At 46.3% G+C, this 18561-nt stretch overlaps 1 protein-coding gene across 4 annotated transcripts in view; it reads right to left on the reverse strand.

Annotated features, from left to right (window-relative positions):
* Positions 1 to 18310, reverse strand: part of NAT10 (N-acetyltransferase 10) — a 326800-nt gene extending 308490 nt beyond the window's left edge. Inside the window, exon 1 of one of the 4 annotated variants that reach the window (XM_069221852.1) lies at positions 18199 to 18310. The gene's annotated coding sequence lies outside the window, so the exon portion shown is untranslated. Of the gene's footprint in view, positions 1 to 17667; positions 17689 to 18002; positions 18102 to 18198 lie in introns of those variants that run through there. The other 3 variants (XM_069221854.1, XM_069221853.1, XM_069221855.1) reach the window with 3 other exon arrangements.
* Positions 18311 to 18561: the final 251 nt, after the last annotated feature.

Raw genomic sequence — 18561 nt, forward strand, 5'->3', positions numbered from 1 at the left:
TTATGTACATATTATAAACATTTACAACGAATATCACCGATGACAAACATGTATATCAGGTTGCGCCAAATAACACAGATCCCCTACAATCTACATCAAATACAACATCAGTGATTTTAGCAGACTGCCAACCAGGTAGAACTGCGTTAGTTCACAAGAGAGGTGTGGACATACAGCTGGTAACAAAGCACAATCCGACAGGAGCCGTATTCCTGAAGAAATGGAAAAACTAGACCATAGACTGTGTTAGTATTAACAGGTGTCACATTGCACACCAGCTGCTTATATATATATATATACATATATATATATATATATATATATATATATATGTATACACACACACACACACACACACACACACACACACACGAGGCTGCTTTCCTGCCTCTTAGTAATGCAGTGATCCTTCAGACAACCCAGATATGGTGCTATACATAGAACAGGCAGGTTATACCTGGGTGGAGAGATCATGCATGTTACGCTAGTGCAAAAAAAAAAAAAAATCCTGTGCACCAGGTAAGTGAGGCAGATAGATGCTATGTGACAATCATGACCAAAACAGAATGCTCATTAGCATTTCTGTACTGCATATCTGCCCGAGTCACCACACCATGAATATGTGCTATTTCCGTTAATGATCAGCATAGTAAGACCCTTCTCTTGCAGCAATTCCACATACAGGAAAAAGAACACAAAGAACCAGTGTGAGCATTTTCTGGACAATGCTGCATTAAAAATAAGCTCTACACTCTAATCCCTCTACAAATGCAAGACAGTAAGCTCCTGCAGGACCAAGTGTAAGGACACTACTTACGAGGAATGCTTCCTATTTATTCTAATCATAGATGGGATTGCTCACACTAAGTGATCTTAAATGTAGCCAAGAGCACCAGTTCAAGTCATCCAATCAGGAAACAAGGATTGCCAAGGTAAAGAGAATTTCAATAATCTACTCTGTTTAAAGAATCCACACCATAAACTCCATTGTTCTGCCCAATAGTATTCTCCAAATATCTGTGTTGCTGTGAATGTGACATCAATGCATTCTAAGTTTTAATAGGAGGCCTGTGATGTCAGTTTTATTAACCTGAAATTCAACTTCATATTTAAACTACACTTTCTTTATTACAGCGTTACACTTTTCAATATTTATCTTTAGTGTGATTGCTCCAAATATTATCATGTTTATAGCAAGCTATTACTAAACTTGCCAACATACTTGATGTAGGTTTCACATTTCTTCTAACAAACACATCTATCTCTATGATCTAACAAAATAAAAAATAAAACTAAAAGATTTTTTTTTTTTAAAGGTTATAATGTAGACACAATAGCAAAAAGCAGAAGAATGCATAGACCAAACAGATAGATCTGGGTTAGTCAAAAAATAAAAATTACTAACAAAAAGTTGGTACTGGTCATTAGATTTTACAGAAAAAGCCAAAAATGTATTAAGTTGATCAATAAACATTTGTAAATTATACTGTCAGACATAAGACTCAAAAGCAATATCAAGGAAGAAAATAAAATTTTAAAAAACAGACACTAGCAATAAAGAAAAGGGAACATTTCCATTTCTTATCTGTGGACATAACAATAATATAAAGGTAGATGCATCTACAAATTCACAAAATAGTTAAAAACTAAAGTTTAATGAAAGATCAACATGTGATATTAACTTTTGCCTTTACTGTGTAAAGTTCCCATGCTGATTAGCATATTGTATGAATCTGCCCCTTTATGTGGTAGGTCAATACCGTTTAAAGGATCTGGGGGTTCCCCAATGAGTGAGCAGGGCTTGCTATGCAACCTCAAAGTGCTTTGTAAAGAAATGGCTCCCTGTTGCAGTTACCCCCCACTTTTTGCCTGATACTGATGCTGACTTGACTGAGAAGAGTGCTGGGACCCTGCTAACCAGGCCCCAGCACCAGTGTTCCTTCACCTAAAATGTACCATTGTATCCACAATTGGCACACCCTGGCATTCAGATAAGTCCCTTGTAACTGGTACTTCTAGTACCAAGGGCCCTGATGCCAAGGAAGGTCTCTAAGGGCTGCAGCATGTCTTATGCCACCCTAGAGACCCCTCACTCAGCACAGACACACTGCTTACAAGCCTGTGTGTGCTAGTGAGAACAAAATGAGTAAGTCGACATGGCACTCCCCTCAGGGTGCCATGCCAGCCTCTCACTGCCTATGCAGTATAGGTAAGACACCCCTCTAGCAGGCCTTACAGCCCTAAGGCAGGGTGCACTATACCATAGGTGAGGGTACCAGTGCATGAGCATGGTACCCCTACAGTGTCTAAACAAAACCTTAGACATTGTAAGTGCAGGGTAGCCATAAGAGTATATGGTCTGGGAGTCTGTCAAACACGAACTCCACAGCACCATAATGGCTACACTGAAAACTGGGAAGTTTGGTATCAAACTTCTCAGCACAATAAATGCACACTGATGCCAGTGTACATTTTATTGTAAAATACACCCCAGAGGGCACCTTAGAGGTGCCCCCTGAAACTTAACCGACTATCTGTGTAGGCTGACTAGTTCTAGCAGCCTGCCACAAACCGAGACATGTTGCTGGCCCCATGGGGAGAGTGCCTTTGTCACTCTGAGGCCAGTAACAAAGCCTGCACTGGGTGGAGATGCTAACACCTCCCCCAGGCAGGAATTGTCACACCTGGCGGTGAGCCTCAAAGGCTCACCTCCTTTGTGCCAACCCAGCAGGACACTCCAGCTAGTGGAGTTGCCCGCCCCCTCCGGCCAGGCCCCACTTTTGGCGGCAAGGCCGGAGAAAATAATGAGAAAAACAAGGAGGAGTCACTGGCCAGTCAGGACAGCCCCTAAGGTGTCCTGAGCTGAAGTGACTCTAACTTTTAGAAATCCTCCATCTTGCAGATGGAGGATTCCCCCAATAGGGTTAGGATTGTGACCCCCTCCCCTTGGGAGGAGGCACAAAGAGGGTGTACCCACCCTCAGGGCTAGTAGCCATTGGCTACTAACCCCCCAGACCTAAACACGCCCTTAAATTTAGTATTTAAGGGCTACCCTGAACCCTAGAAAATTAGATTCCTGCAACTACAAGAAGAAGGACTGCCTAGCTGAAAACCCCTGCAGAGGAAGACCAGAAGACGACAACTGCCTTGGCTCCAGAAACTCACCGGCCTGTCTCCTGCCTTCCAAAGATCCTGCTCCAGCGACGCCTTCCAAAGGGACCAGCGACCTCGACATCCTCTGAGGACTGCCCCTGCTTCGAAAAGACAAGAAACTCCCGAGGACAGCGGACCTGCTCCCAGAAAAGCTGCAACTTTGTTTCCAGCAGCTTTAAAGAACCCTGCAAGCTCCCCGCAAGAAGCGTGAGACTTGCAACACTGCACCCGGCGACCCCGACTCGGCTGGTGGCGATCCAATACCTCAGGAGGGACCCCAGGACTACTCTGATACTGTGAGTACCAAAACCTGTCCCCCCTGAGCCTCCACAGCGCCGCCTGCAGAGGGAATCCCGAGGTTTCCCCTGACCGCGACTCTTTGAACCTAAAGTCCCGACGCCTGGGAGAGACCCTGCACCCGCAGCCCCCAGGACCTGAAGGACCGGACTTTCACTGGAGAAGTGACCCCCAGGAGTCCCTCTCCCTTACCCAAGTGGAGGTTTCCCCGAGGAATCCCCCCCTTGCCTGCCTGCAGCGCTGAAGAGATCCCGAGATCGCTCATAGACTAACATTGCGAACCCGACGCCTGTTCCTACACTGCACCCGGCCGCCCCCGCGCTGCTGAGGGTGAAATTTCTGTGTGGACTTGTGTCCCCCCCGGTGCCCTACAAAACCCCCCTGGTCTGCCCTCCGAAGACGCGGGTACTTACCTGCAAGCAGACCGGAACCGGGGCACCCCCTACTCTCCATTCTAGCCTATGTGTTTTGGGCACCACTTTGAACTCTGCACCTGACCGGCCCTGAGCTGCTGGTGTGGTGACTTTGGGGTTGCTCTGAACCCCCAACGGTGGGCTACCTTGGACCAAGAACTGAACCCTGTAAGTGTCTTACTTACCTGGTAAAACTAACAAAAACTTACCTCCCCCAGGAACTGTGAAAATTGCACTAAGTGTCCACTTTTAAAACAGCTATTTGTCAATAACTTGTAAAGTATACATGCAATTTTTATGATTTGAAGTTCCTAAAGTACTTACCTGCAATACCTTTCGAATGAGATATTACATGTAGAATTTGAACCTGTGGTTCTTAAAATAAACTAAGAAAAGATATTTTTCTATAACAAAACCTATTGGCTGGATTTGTCTCTGAGTGTGTGTACCTCATTTATTGTCTATGTGTATGTACAACAAATGCTTAACACTACTCCTTGGATAAGCCTACTGCTCGACCACACTACCACAAAATAGAGCATTAGTATTATCTCTTTTTACCACTATTTTACCTCTAAGGGGAACCCTTGGACTCTGTGCATGCTATTCCTTACTTTGAAATAGCACATACAGAGCCAACTTCCTACATTGGTGGATCAGCGGTGGGGTACAAGACTTTGCATTTGCTGGACTACTCAGCCAATACCTGATCACACGACAAATTCCAAAATTGTCATTAGAAATTCATTTTTGCAATTTGAAATTTTTCTAAATTCTTAAAAGTCCTGCTAGGGCCTTGTGTGTTAAGTCCCTGTTTAGCATTGTCTTTTAGAGTTAAAAGTTTGTTAAAGGTTTGAAATTAGATTCTAGAAACAGTTTTAGATTCTTTAAAAAGTCTTCCAACTTTTAGCAAAATAATGTCTGATACAGAGATGAATGTGGTGGAACTCGACACCACACCTTACCTCCATCTTAAGATGAGGGAGCTAAGGTCTCTCTGTAATATAAAGAAAATAACCATTGGCTCCAGACCTACCAAAATTCAGCTCCAGGAGCTGTTGGCAGAGTTTGAAAAAGCCAACCCCTCTGAGGATGACTTCACAGAGGAAGAAATTAGTGACTTGGAGGGCAATTCCCCCCTTCCAGTCCTAAATAGGGAGACCAGGGCCTCTCAAGCCCTGTCTCCAAAAATGATAGTCAGAAATGTTGCTTCCCTCACAGGAGGGTCCAGCATTTCTGAAATCACTGAGGATGCTCTCAGTGAGGATGACCCCCTGTTAGCCAGGATGGTCAAAAGATTGGCTTTGGAAAAGCAGCTCCTAGCCATAGAAAGGGAAAGAAAAGAGATGGGCCTAGGTCCCATCAATGGTGGCAGCAACTTAAATAGGGTCAGAGATTCTCCTGACATCCTAAAAATCCCCAAAGGGATTGTAACAAAATATGAAGATGGTGATGACATCACCAAATGGTTCACAGCTTTTGAGAGGGCTTGTGTAACCAGAAAAGTGAACAGATCTCACTGGGGTGCTCTCCTTTGGGAAATGTTCACTGGAAAGTGTAGGGATAGACTCCTCACACTCTCTGGAAAAGATGCAGAATCTTATGACCTCATGAAGGGTACCCTGATTGAGGGCTTTGGATTCTCCACTGAGGAGTATAGAATTAGATTCAGGGGGGCTCAAAAATCCTCGAGCCAGACCTGGGTTGATTTTGTAGACTACTCAGTAAAAACATTAGATGGTTGGTTAACTGGAAATGAAGTGTGTGACTATGTTGGGCTTTATAATTTGTTTATGAAAGAACACATTTTAAGTAACTGCTTCAATGAAAAGTTGCATCAGTATCTGGTAGACCTAGGTCCAATTTCTCCCCAAGAATTGGGAAAGAAGGCAGACCACTGGGTCAAGACTAGGGTAACCAAAACTTCCACTGGGGGTGACCAAAAGAAAGGGGTTACAAAAACTCCCCAGGAGAAAGTGGGTAACACTAGAAACAAAGAAAAAGAGTCCTCTGTAGGCCCCCAAAAACCAGAACAGGTGGGTGGGCCCCAGGACACAACCCAAAACAAAGGTGGGTACCAGGGTAAGAACTGGGATGCCACTAAGGCATGGTGCCACCACTGTAAACAGTCTGGGCACCACACCAAGGACACTTCTTGTCCCAAAAACAAACCCCAGAACAAAATTCCTGGGGTAACCAGTGTAGCCATGGGAGATGACTCCTCAGATGAGGAGGTCTTCCTAGCCTTCAACTGGAAACAGGGCCCAACAGGTGAGTTGGAGATTCCAGAGGGAAGTAGACACTTCCACCACCTACTGGTGAATGGAATCCCAACCACTGCCCTGAGAGACACTTGTGCCAGTCACACTATTGTGCATGACAGGCTGGTGCTCTCAAACCAGTACATCCCAGGTGAGACTGCCAGGGTAAGAGTTAGCCTAGACAGGGTCACTAAGAGGCCTGTGGCTTTAGTGCCCATAGAAGTGGGTGGCACTCTTAGCTGGAGAAGGGTAGTAGTCAGTACAGACCTCCCCCTTGATTGTCTCCTTGGAAATGACTACCCAGAGGTTAGTCAGAGCTCAAGAGAGGAACTGGTCCAGTGCCAGTCCTCTCCCAAGGATTCTGGAAGTCCTGCCTCTGCAGTAAATGCAAGCAGGCCCCAGAAGAAGAAGAAAAGAAAACAGAGTAGGAAGGGTGGACAACCTTTAGCCAAGGTTACAGCAAGCCAAGGAGATTCTGCTCCAGTAGGGGAGAACTCCAAAAATGGCCCTGATAAAGTCCAACCTGACCCACAAGAAGTCCTGGCTAGTCAGGCAACTGTTAAACCTGAGTGGGTGGCTCCTCAGCTAACAGAAGAAAGAGTGGAAGAAGGGTGTTTACTACAAGATGTGGTAACCCCCCACTCCAATACAGCAGACAGGCAACCTGAACCCAAAGAAGCCTGTAACTTAGCCCCTTCCCTTTTAGGTGAAGAGCTAAAGGTGTGGTTCTGGGCACTGACAGCTGTCAGTGGCCTCTGCTGGGTGTTAGCCTTTATGGCTGCACTATCCTTAGCATGGTGGTCTGACCCCATGCCAAATAGCAAGTTAGGCCCCCTGACCCTATTGGTCATGGTGGGGTTACTCCAGCTCTGGGTAACCTCTCTGGGTAAGCTAGGGGTAACCCTGGCCAAGATAAGGTTAGCAGAGGTGGATACCTCTAAGACCAAGATAGAAAGAATGGGTGGAGACATTGAAGAGGCAGACAAGAGGCAATTCAGACTAGGTCCTATCACTGTGGAAGTAGGTCAGTTCCCCAAAGGGAATGACCTGAACAGAAGGATGTAAGGCAGAGTAGGCCCTGCAACTAACCAGCCTATTTCTCCTACTCTTCCTCGCCTGACAGACTAGGAAGACTCTCCCAGCTTGGGCTGAGTCTCCTGGCCTGTGGGCTGGGGGGGGCTTGTGTAAAGAAATGGCTCCCTGTTGCAGTTACCCCCCACTTTTTGCCTGATACTGATGCTGACTTGACTGAGAAGAGTGCTGGGACCCTGCTAACCAGGCCCCAGCACCAGTGTTCCTTCACCTAAAATGTACCATTGTATCCACAATTGGCACACCCTGGCATTCAGATAAGTCCCTTGTAACTGGTACTTCTAGTACCAAGGGCCCTGATGCCAAGGAAGGTCTCTAAGGGCTGCAGCATGTCTTATGCCACCCTAGAGACCCCTCACTCAGCACAGACACACTGCTTACAAGCCTGTGTGTGCTAGTGAGAACAAAATGAGTAAGTCGACATGGCACTCCCCTCAGGGTGCCATGCCAGCCTCTCACTGCCTATGCAGTATAGGTAAGACACCCCTCTAGCAGGCCTTACAGCCCTAAGGCAGGGTGCACTATACCATAGGTGAGGGTACCAGTGCATGAGCATGGTACCCCTACAGTGTCTAAACAAAACCTTAGACATTGTAAGTGCAGGGTAGCCATAAGAGTATATGGTCTGGGAGTCTGTCAAACACGAACTCCACAGCACCATAATGGCTACACTGAAAACTGGGAAGTTTGGTATCAAACTTCTCAGCACAATAAATGCACACTGATGCCAGTGTACATTTTATTGTAAAATACACCCCAGAGGGCACCTTAGAGGTGCCCCCTGAAACTTAACCGACTATCTGTGTAGGCTGACTAGTTCTAGCAGCCTGCCACAAACCGAGACATGTTGCTGGCCCCATGGGGAGAGTGCCTTTGTCACTCTGAGGCCAGTAACAAAGCCTGCACTGGGTGGAGATGCTAACACCTCCCCCAGGCAGGAATTGTCACACCTGGCGGTGAGCCTCAAAGGCTCACCTCCTTTGTGCCAACCCAGCAGGACACTCCAGCTAGTGGAGTTGCCCGCCCCCTCCGGCCAGGCCCCACTTTTGGCGGCAAGGCCGGAGAAAATAATGAGAAAAACAAGGAGGAGTCACTGGCCAGTCAGGACAGCCCCTAAGGTGTCCTGAGCTGAAGTGACTCTAACTTTTAGAAATCCTCCATCTTGCAGATGGAGGATTCCCCCAATAGGGTTAGGATTGTGACCCCCTCCCCTTGGGAGGAGGCACAAAGAGGGTGTACCCACCCTCAGGGCTAGTAGCCATTGGCTACTAACCCCCCAGACCTAAACACGCCCTTAAATTTAGTATTTAAGGGCTACCCTGAACCCTAGAAAATTAGATTCCTGCAACTACAAGAAGAAGGACTGCCTAGCTGAAAACCCCTGCAGAGGAAGACCAGAAGACGACAACTGCCTTGGCTCCAGAAACTCACCGGCCTGTCTCCTGCCTTCCAAAGATCCTGCTCCAGCGATGCCTTCCAAAGGGACCAGCGACCTCGACATCCTCTGAGGACTGCCCCTGCTTCGAAAAGACAAGAAACTCCCGAGGACAGCGGACCTGCTCCCAGAAAAGCTGCAACTTTGTTTCCAGCAGCTTTAAAGAACCCTGCAAGCTCCCCGCAAGAAGCGTGAGACTTGCAACACTGCACCCGGCGACCCCGACTCGGCTGGTGGCGATCCAATACCTCAGGAGGGACCCCAGGACTACTCTGATACTGTGAGTACCAAAACCTGTCCCCCCTGAGCCTCCACAGCGCCGCCTGCAGAGGGAATCCCGAGGTTTCCCCTGACCGCGACTCTTTGAACCTAAAGTCCCGACGCCTGGGAGAGACCCTGCACCCGCAGCCCCCAGGACCTGAAGGACCGGACTTTCACTGGAGAAGTGACCCCCAGGAGTCCCTCTCCCTTACCCAAGTGGAGGTTTCCCCGGGGAATCCCCCCCTTGCCTGCCTGCAGCGCTGAAGAGATCCCGAGATCTCTCATAGACTAACATTGCGAACCCGACGCCTGTTCCTACACTGCACCCGGCCGCCCCCGCGCTGCTGAGGGTGAAATTTCTGTGTGGACTTGTGTCCCCCCCGGTGCCCTACAAAACCCCCCTGGTCTGCCCTCCGAAGACGCGGGTACTTACCTGCAAGCAGACCGGAACCGGGGCACCCCCTACTCTCCATTCTAGCCTATGTGTTTTGGGCACCACTTTGAACTCTGCACCTGACCGGCCCTGAGCTGCTGGTGTGGTGACTTTGGGGTTGCTCTGAACCCCCAACGGTGGGCTACCTTGGACCAAGAACTGAACCCTGTAAGTGTCTTACTTACCTGGTAAAACTAACAAAAACTTACCTCCCCCAGGAACTGTGAAAATTGCACTAAGTGTCCACTTTTAAAACAGCTATTTGTCAATAACTTGTAAAGTATACATGCAATTTTTATGATTTGAAGTTCCTAAAGTACTTACCTGCAATACCTTTCGAATGAGATATTACATGTAGAATTTGAACCTGTGGTTCTTAAAATAAACTAAGAAAATATATTTTTCTATACAAAAACCTATTGGCTGGATTTGTCTCTGAGTGTGTGTACCTCATTTATTGTCTATGTGTATGTACAACAAATGCTTAACACTACTCCTTGGATAAGCCTACTGCTCGACCACACTACCACAAAATAGAGCATTAGTATTATCTCTTTTTACCACTATTTTACCTCTAAGGGGAACCCTTGGACTCTGTGCATGCTATTCCTTACTTTGAAATAGCACATACAGAGCCAACTTCCTACATGCTTTATTTGGAGATAGTGTGGTTGAGCTTCCTTAGGCTTAGCACAGAGGAGTGCAAGGCATCCACAAATACACACAATAGTCAATAAAAGACACGACTCAAAAAGGAGATCCACACCAATTTATAAAAATAGCAAGTATCTTTATATATGTTTAGGCATCAATGAAAAATCGTTTCACACAATACACACAGACTTACTAAAAATAAAGGTACTTTATTTTTATGACAATATGCCACAAGTATCTCAATGAGTACCCTCAGTAAGAAGGTAAGCAATATACACAAGTTATATGTACACAACCCCAAAACAGGTAAGTAAGAGTCAGAAAAGGAATGCAAACAGTGTAGAATTACAATAGATTGTAATAGGCAGACATAGGTCTAGGGGCAGCACAAACCATATACTCCAAAGTGGAATGCGAATCACGAATGGACCCCAGACCTATGGGAGCTTGTAGAGGGTCGCTGGGACTGTAAGAAAACAGTCAGGGTGTCCAAGATACCCCACCCCAAGACCCTGAAAAGTAGGAGTAAAGTACACCTACTACCTCAAAAGAGCATAATAGTCGTGATAGGGGGATTCTGCAAGAACCACAAACACCAGCAGTGCACTGAAAACGGATTCCTGGACCTGAGGACCTGCAAAGCAAGGGGACCAAGTCCAATAGTCGCGACAGTGTCCGGAGGGGGGGGCAGGATTCCAGGAAACCCCGGATGAAGGTGCAAGGAAGCTGCCTCCGGATGGAAGAAGCTTGGAATTCTGCAAGAACGAAGAGGACTAGGAACTTCTCCTTTGGATGGAAGATGTCCCACATCGCGATGAAGATTGCAGAAGTGTTCCCACGCAGAAATACCATAAACAAGCCTTGCTAGCTGCAAGGGTCGCGGTAGAGGTTTTTGGATGCTGCAGAGGACCAGGAAGGACCAGGATGTCACCCCTTGGAGGAGGAGACAGAGGGGGTGCTCAGCAACTCTGAGAGCCCTCACAGAAGCAAGCAGCAACCGCAGAAGTACCTGAACAGGCACTTGGAAGATTTGTGAACCGGAGTCCACGCAGAGTTACAAAGGAGGGTCCCACGACGTCGGAGGCCAACTCAGAGGGTTGAGCACTGCAGGACGGAGTGCTGGGGACCCAGACTAGGCTGTGCACGAAGGAAATCCTGGAAGAGTGCACAGAAGCCGGAGCAGCTGCAAATCACACAGTACACAGGTTTGCAGTCTAGCGTGGGGAGGCAAGGAACCACCACCAAACTTGGACTGAAGGATCACTGGACTGTAGGAGTCACTTGGTTGGAAATCCTGTTTTCCAGGGACCACGCTCATCAGGACGAGAGGGGACCAGAGGACCGGTAAAGCAGTCTTTTGGTGCCTGCGTTACCAGGGGGAAGATTTTGTCGGCCCACAGGAGATTTCTTCTTGGCTTCCAGTGCAGGGTGAAGGCAGATGACCCCCAGAGCATGCACCCCTGGAAACAGTTGAGAAAGCCAGCAGGATGAGGCGCCACAATGTTGCTGGTAGTCATCTTGCTACTTTGTTGCGGTTTTGCAGGCGTCATGGAGCAGTCAGCGGTCGATCCTTGGTAGAAGTCGAAGAGGGAGATGCAGAGGAACTCTGGTGAGCTCTTGCATTCGTTATCTGAAGAATTCCCCAGAGGAGAGACCCTAAATGGCCCGAAAAGGAGGTTTGGCTACCAAGAAAGGAGGATTGGCTACCAAGAAAGGTAAGAGCCTATCAGATGGGGTCTCTGACGTCACCTGCTGGCACTGGCCACTCAGTAGTCCAGTGTGCCCCCAACACCTCTGTTTCCAAGATGGCAGATGTCTGGGACACAATGGAGGAGCTCTGGGCACCTTCCCTCGGAGGTACTGGTCAAGGGAGTGGTCACTCCCCTTTCCTTTGTCCAGTTTCGCGCCAGAGCAGGGCGGTGGGATCCCTGAAACAGTGTAGACTGGCTTATGCAGAGATGGGCACCATCCGTGCCCATCGAAGCATTTCCAGAGGCTGGGGAGGCTACTCCTCCCCAGTCCTTCACACCTATTTCCAAAGGGAGAGGGTGTAACACCCTCTCTCAGAGGAAATCCTTCGCTCTGCCTTCCTGGGCCAGGGCTGCCTGGACCCCAGGAGGGCAGAATCCTGTCTGAGGGGTTGGCAGCAGCTGCAGTGGAAACCCCAGAAAGGCAGTTTGGCAGTACCCGGGTTCTGTGCTAGAGGCCCAGGGGATCATGGAATTGTCCCCCCAATACCAGAATGGTATGGGGGAGACAATTCCAGGATCTTAGACATGTTACATGGCCACATTCGGAGTTACAATTGTGACGCTATACATAGGTAGTGACCTATGTATAGTGCACGCGTGTAATGGTGTCCCCGCACTCACAAAGTCCGGGGAATTTGCCCTGAACGATGTAGGGGCACCTTGGCTAGTGCCAGGGTGCCCACACACTAAGTAACTTGGCACCCAACCTTCACCAGGTGAAGGTTAGACATATAGGTGACATATAAGTTACTTATGTGAAGTGAAAAATGGCTGTGAAATAACGTGGACGTTATTTCACGCAGGCTTCAGTGGCAGGCCTGTGTAAGAATTGTCTGAGCTCCTTATGGGTGGCAAAAGAAATGCTGCAGCCCATAGGGATCTCCTGGAACCCCATTACCCTGGGTACCTAAGTACCATATACAAGGGAATTGTATGGGTGTACCAGTGTGCCAATGAGAATTGGTAAATTTAGTCACTAGCCTGCAGTGACAAATTTAGAAAGCAGAGAGAGCATAAACAGTGAGGTTCTGGTTAGCAGAGCCTCAGTGATACAGTTAGGCACCACACAGGGAACACACACAGGGCACATACTATGAGCACTGGGGTCCTGCCTGGCAGGATCCCAGTGACACAAGGGCTAAAACAACATACAAACAGTGAAATATGGGGGTAACATGCCAGGCAAGATGGTACTTTCCTACACTTACTGAATCAGTCGTGGTAGGGGGGCTGCATGCAGAGGCTGCAGGTGTCGTCCGGGAGTCCAGGAGGGGTGAAACCACATTGGACTCAGACTCTGGAGGGCTAGGGAACCTTGTGGCACCAGTGGTCCACTTCAACTCTGGTCAGAGACGGCGGGAGCAGTGGTGACTACAGGTGTCGGGTTTTGGCAGTTCCAGAGGCTTCAAAGTCCCTTCTTTTGGAGTTTGCTGGAGACCAGGTCTGCTGTTTACAGGAGGTCTTCAGTCTTTCTCAAAGACAGGCCAGCCCTCCCAGGTTTCTAGAGTCACAGCTGCAGGACGAGTCGACTTTGGTGCAGATTTTCGATGAGGGATGCAGACAAGCCGGCGGTGATGATACCAGGTCAGCTGCTTCTTTTCTCCTCTTTTGCGGCTCTTCAGTGTACTTGGTATTCTTAGGTCATCAGGATCAGCCTCTCTAGTGGCAGGGTCTCCCCTAAATACTGAATTTAGGGATGTTAGGAGTGTGTAGGGCAGTAGCCAATAGGCTACTGACCCTTGGGCTCTCAATGCCCCCTATATGAGCACTTTCTGTGGGAAGTGGGCATAACCCTGCCCCAGAATTCAGAGATATGTCATCTCAAAGACAGCTACCTTTGAAAAATCCTTTTCACCTCGGCTTAGCACACTCTCGGGGTGGTAGTAGGCTGGAGGTGGCACACCTACTTAATTAGCTAATTTTCCCGCCTGTCCAGTGCCAAGTGGGCTCTGGACAGGAGGGTAGCTTCCTCTCCTGTGAGGAGAGACAGATTTGCATTTCAAAGGCAGCAGCCCTTTGAGGCTTGCCGCATTAGGAAGGCTAATCAGCAGCTCATGCTGGGGAAGGGGTGCAATACCCTTTTCCCAGACAGGCTTTTGTTCTGAGCCTCCTGAGAGCAAAAAGCTCTCACCGTAGAGAGCCAAAACCATATCTGGGTGGCACGCTGACAGAAACCAGCCAGCAAGCGCACCAGAGACTGGTAGGTTTTCAGGTGGCACCTCTAAGGTGCCCTGTGTGTGCATGTCTTAATAAATCCACCACTGGAATCGGTGTGGGCTTATCAATATAAAATGTTTGACACCAAACATCCATAGCTTCAGTGAAGCCATCATGTAACTGTGGAACTCGTATTGACTAGTGTCCAGCACATGCATTTAAAATGGCTTCCCTGGCCACTTACTATGTCTGAGAATTGACAAAGACATAGCAGGGCCAAATCTGCTCTTCCAGAAACGCCCTCACGTGTAATATAATACACCCTGCCATAGGGCTGTCGGGCCTGCTGTAGGGGTGACTTACATATATTCCATGCAGAGTTAGAGGACATGGCATACAAAGATGTGTGACATATTGTGCTTTTATTTTAGTCTGCACCAAGACATGCAGCCCGCAATGGCAGCCTGTAATGTGCTTGGTGTGGGGTCCCTTAGGGTGGAACAACTCATGCAGCAGCCCTTAGGGACCCTCTTTAGCACCTCAGGCCCTAAGTACCAGGGGTATCATTTAATAGGGACTTGCTGGGAGTGCTAAAGGATTTGCCAAGTGGGGAAACAATTGTACAGTTTAGGGAAATAGATCTGGCACTGGGGACTTGGTTAGAAGAAACCCAGTGCATGTTCAGTCGAAATCATATCAGATACCAGGCAAAAGGTGGGGTAACTATGTCAAAAAGAGGCACGTTCATACACATATGTAGAAAAATAAAGATAAGACTAAACGAGTACAAGGGCAATATTAAAACATATAACCTAAAATTTAATTTCACAAAACATTTTGAGAATAACTCTTTAAAGTATCAAACAATTTTCAAGTCCTGGAGGTAACTCCAGAATTCACAGATGGTGGTGATAGATCTAAGATCTTAAATCAGAGAAAACTGTGTTGGTTAAAACGTCTTCAGTGAAAATGATTAAATGGTAAGTTGGAAATGTGTCGTTTTCTATAAACAAGACACATAGCAAACAAAATAAAACAAGCAGTGATGATTTCTTTGGATGCTTAGAAGATACTGTCTCAATAAATATAACTGTTCAAAATCAGTAGGCAGCAAGTTCCTACACACAGAACAAAATGGTTGTTAAATGGAGAACAGGCTATTAAAGGAGAGTATGCACTGGATGAAAGTAAAACGCACCAAGTGTGCTGAGGAGCTTTAAAAAGGTCGCTAAACAGAGATGCAATAAACATATTTTGAACAATAAGACTAAAGACAAATATTGTAAAATACAACACTGTAAGTATACATCACATATACTATCAAATTTCAAGTTAATAAAAACGCTCATATGTCCAATAAGACAATGTATTGATTCCACACAGAGAATCAACACAGAAGTTTAGAAACAGTATTAGTGCTAGATGATTACGTGACGCAAAGAACACAACAATCGGTTTAACAACCACATGGATACGAATGATATGATAACCTGGACTTCAATAGTAACTTAAGTACATACACTTAAGTGCTTTGTTGGATTGTTTATTTTAAAATAATTACACTTTGTTGCTTGAGTATGGATACTCACTTAAACGTTTCCCCTGACACTTTCCACAGATAACAGAATAATTGGAAAGGAATACAGGATTCAACCACTACTTTCAACAATGTTTACAATATTGCACACAGGAATAATTAATTTTTCATTATTTGAATATTTCCTGTTTCTTCTCTATGAATTAACATAACCTTTAGTAACATTCTCAAATGTGAATTGTAAAAATACAATGTATAAGTTATTTGTTCCACATTACTTTTTCGTATTTCAGCTGTACTTTGATTTAAAATTTAAAAATAAACAGAGAAAGAGCCCCGGATGGCTTAAATCCAGGGAGATACAATAACATCAGGTTTCAGAAAATGCTCAATTTGTGAACGAACATGTTCCATCATGGAATATGGAAAATTGTACAAAATGAAGTAAAATGTTAGAATATAGTACTGAAGGAAAATATATTTACCATACAATTATGTGTTTCATCTTTTAAGAAATAACCCGTCTACAAAGTGGTGGCCTGTACATCGACTTGCTAGTAGCAAATCGCTTATTTTGAACAATCTAATATGGACTTGATAACGACTTGAATAAGAGTTCTATGAGGGTTGCATGTCAGCAGAGGGATCACCTTAAGGAAGATATGATGATGAAAAACTACAAAGGGTAACTTTATGGATATGACACGAAAATGAAAGTGCACTATCAAAAATTACTCCGAGGGTATGTGCAGAGGCCTAACGGTGGAGAGGGCTCCAACTCAGGAGACCAGTCGCCTAAACACAATGAACTTTGCAACATTCCTGGGGGTGGTTACACTTTGTGAACTGCAAAGACAATGGAACACGTGACTTGGAATTTATTGCATTTCTTCTATAGATTTTATCTGTGATTTGGGATTTACAGCATTTATTCATTATATTTAGTATTCAAAGTAACCAATATCAAAGTTATCAATGTTACCGCTGTCAGATTAAATTGTTCGTGAAAGAACAGGAAAATGAACCTACAAAGTGAGTGCCTGCTCAATAGGGAAAATATTTCTTGCCTGTGTGCGAGATATTGGTGTTTCCTGTTTGGTACTGTGTGCGAGATATTGGTGTTTCCTGTTTGGTACTGTTAGTCCCTGAAAAGGGCCAACGCCAAAGGCCTCAACCTGCACATTCCTGACCTCCGGTTTAATACTCCAATACTCCCCCTCCACACATCAAGTGCACGTTTCAAGCAACAGAAACATACAGACTCCACACATCACCACTCAAACACACAATGAATTGAGCAAACACTTAACCTCTGCTTTACAAAGGGGCTCTTCCAGGCACTTCATGCCAAACACGACAGCAAACACCAGTTTCATGGAATGTTCAGAGACTTTCTCAAAACCGCCTCCACATGCATTCTTACCATCCTTACCAGCAAAGGAAGTCACAAGAAAAGAAGGATGATTCAGTGCAGTACATAAGCTGCACTGGAGAGATACACTTCTATGCTCTGCAATTTAAGTAGGCCATTTTCTGCTAGTTTATCCCACACAAAGAGTGTTACAAGTCGTTTGACATTCCATCTACGTATTTCATTGGCATTCCCTTTTCCCACAAGGAGACCACTCAGTACATCACCTTTGGCACACATTAGCCTAGCACCCTGCTGTCTGAATGAGTCCCCTTCAGTGTTGGCATACGCCTCCTCTTTGAGGAAGTCTAATCCCCTATGTTTAAGATGTCTGTGTCCTGATTGTTCTGCAGACAGAAGCACAGCATTATAGCCTTTGACAAAGTTACCGACTCAAATGGTGCGTCGCACAGAATCGCAGGTCTTCACATGGGTCCACGAGTAAGAGACTATACGACAAATGAGGACTGAGCAAGCTGGAAACCTTCCCCCGACCTTCTATGTTGTCTCAATTATGGAGGATCTGGTTTAACACATTATCAGTTATACAGCCTCCACATTTAGATATATTTACTCGACTGAAAACAAAAAGTAAGTGTTGAAAATCAAATACGGGCACCTTTACTACATGGTACGAATGGCAATATTTAAGGCCCTTCAACTATATATTCATTGGTCAATCGCAAAAAAAATAATAATAAGCATTTGCTTATTTAGAGTTTGGAATGCCTAACAGAAGTGTCAGTTCGCCAAGTGCTTTAAACATTCACTTTGCAAGATACTTGTGTCACGCAAGAGCCGTACCCACTTACAAAAAAATCACATTTTTATGGAGTCCTCTCTGGCTTTCAGCATCCAGAAACAGATATTGTGGGTGAACCAGATCGCAGCTAGTCGCCCGGTGAAATGCTGCGTGCATCAGGTGTTTCAGTAATATTAAACGGCTTTGTCACGGTCACAGAGATGTGCCGTTATGGAGCTAGAAGTACTAAGGGTACCACCTCAGGTGCTCAAGTATTAGACTATTTTACCGGTTCGTTTTCAGAACCGCCTGGAAACCCTGTCAGTGGCTGCGTTTCTATCACGGGGCCGTAAAAACAAGACTATCCCCATTCGTCCACATGGGTCTGTAAACTACCCCACTTACTATTTTCGTTTATAAATTAAGCCCTCAGGGGGCTCCGGGGCCCGCACACTGCAGACCATCAACCCCCGAGACTTAGGATCATCTCGCCCTCACCACTGCCTGCAGATCCCATAATAATCACATTGCGGACACGTTCTCGAAAGTGAGGGATTCAGGGCATTCCCTCAACAGTGACCGACGACTGATAGAGCCTCACCTCAGTCTCCCGCAGCCCCGGGTCGCTCCTGTGCAGCGAGCGTCTGTGACTGACTGGACTCACATGGGGAGCTGGGCGCCGCCATAGACATCGAAAGCGGACTGCAGCAAGCTGCCAGCGCGCGGCTCCCACCGAGCATCACCCGGCCGCCATCTTGAAATGGCTGCGAATACAGGAACTCTAATAAGAAATAGTCAAAACCCAGTCACATTACAAGTTTCATCGAAATGGTATGAAGGGAACAAATGCTTAATTATATAAAGAAAAAAGGGTATGTGTTAGGAATAGTTTTCCCATTGAATGGAAAGTATAGATATACAATTGTCATTATAAGGTACAGAGTTCTATGATTTAGTAATAGTG

Source organism: Pleurodeles waltl, chromosome 3_1 (assembly GCF_031143425.1).
Source record: "Pleurodeles waltl isolate 20211129_DDA chromosome 3_1, aPleWal1.hap1.20221129, whole genome shotgun sequence".
Classification (NCBI taxonomy): domain Eukaryota; kingdom Metazoa; phylum Chordata; class Amphibia; order Caudata; family Salamandridae; genus Pleurodeles; species Pleurodeles waltl.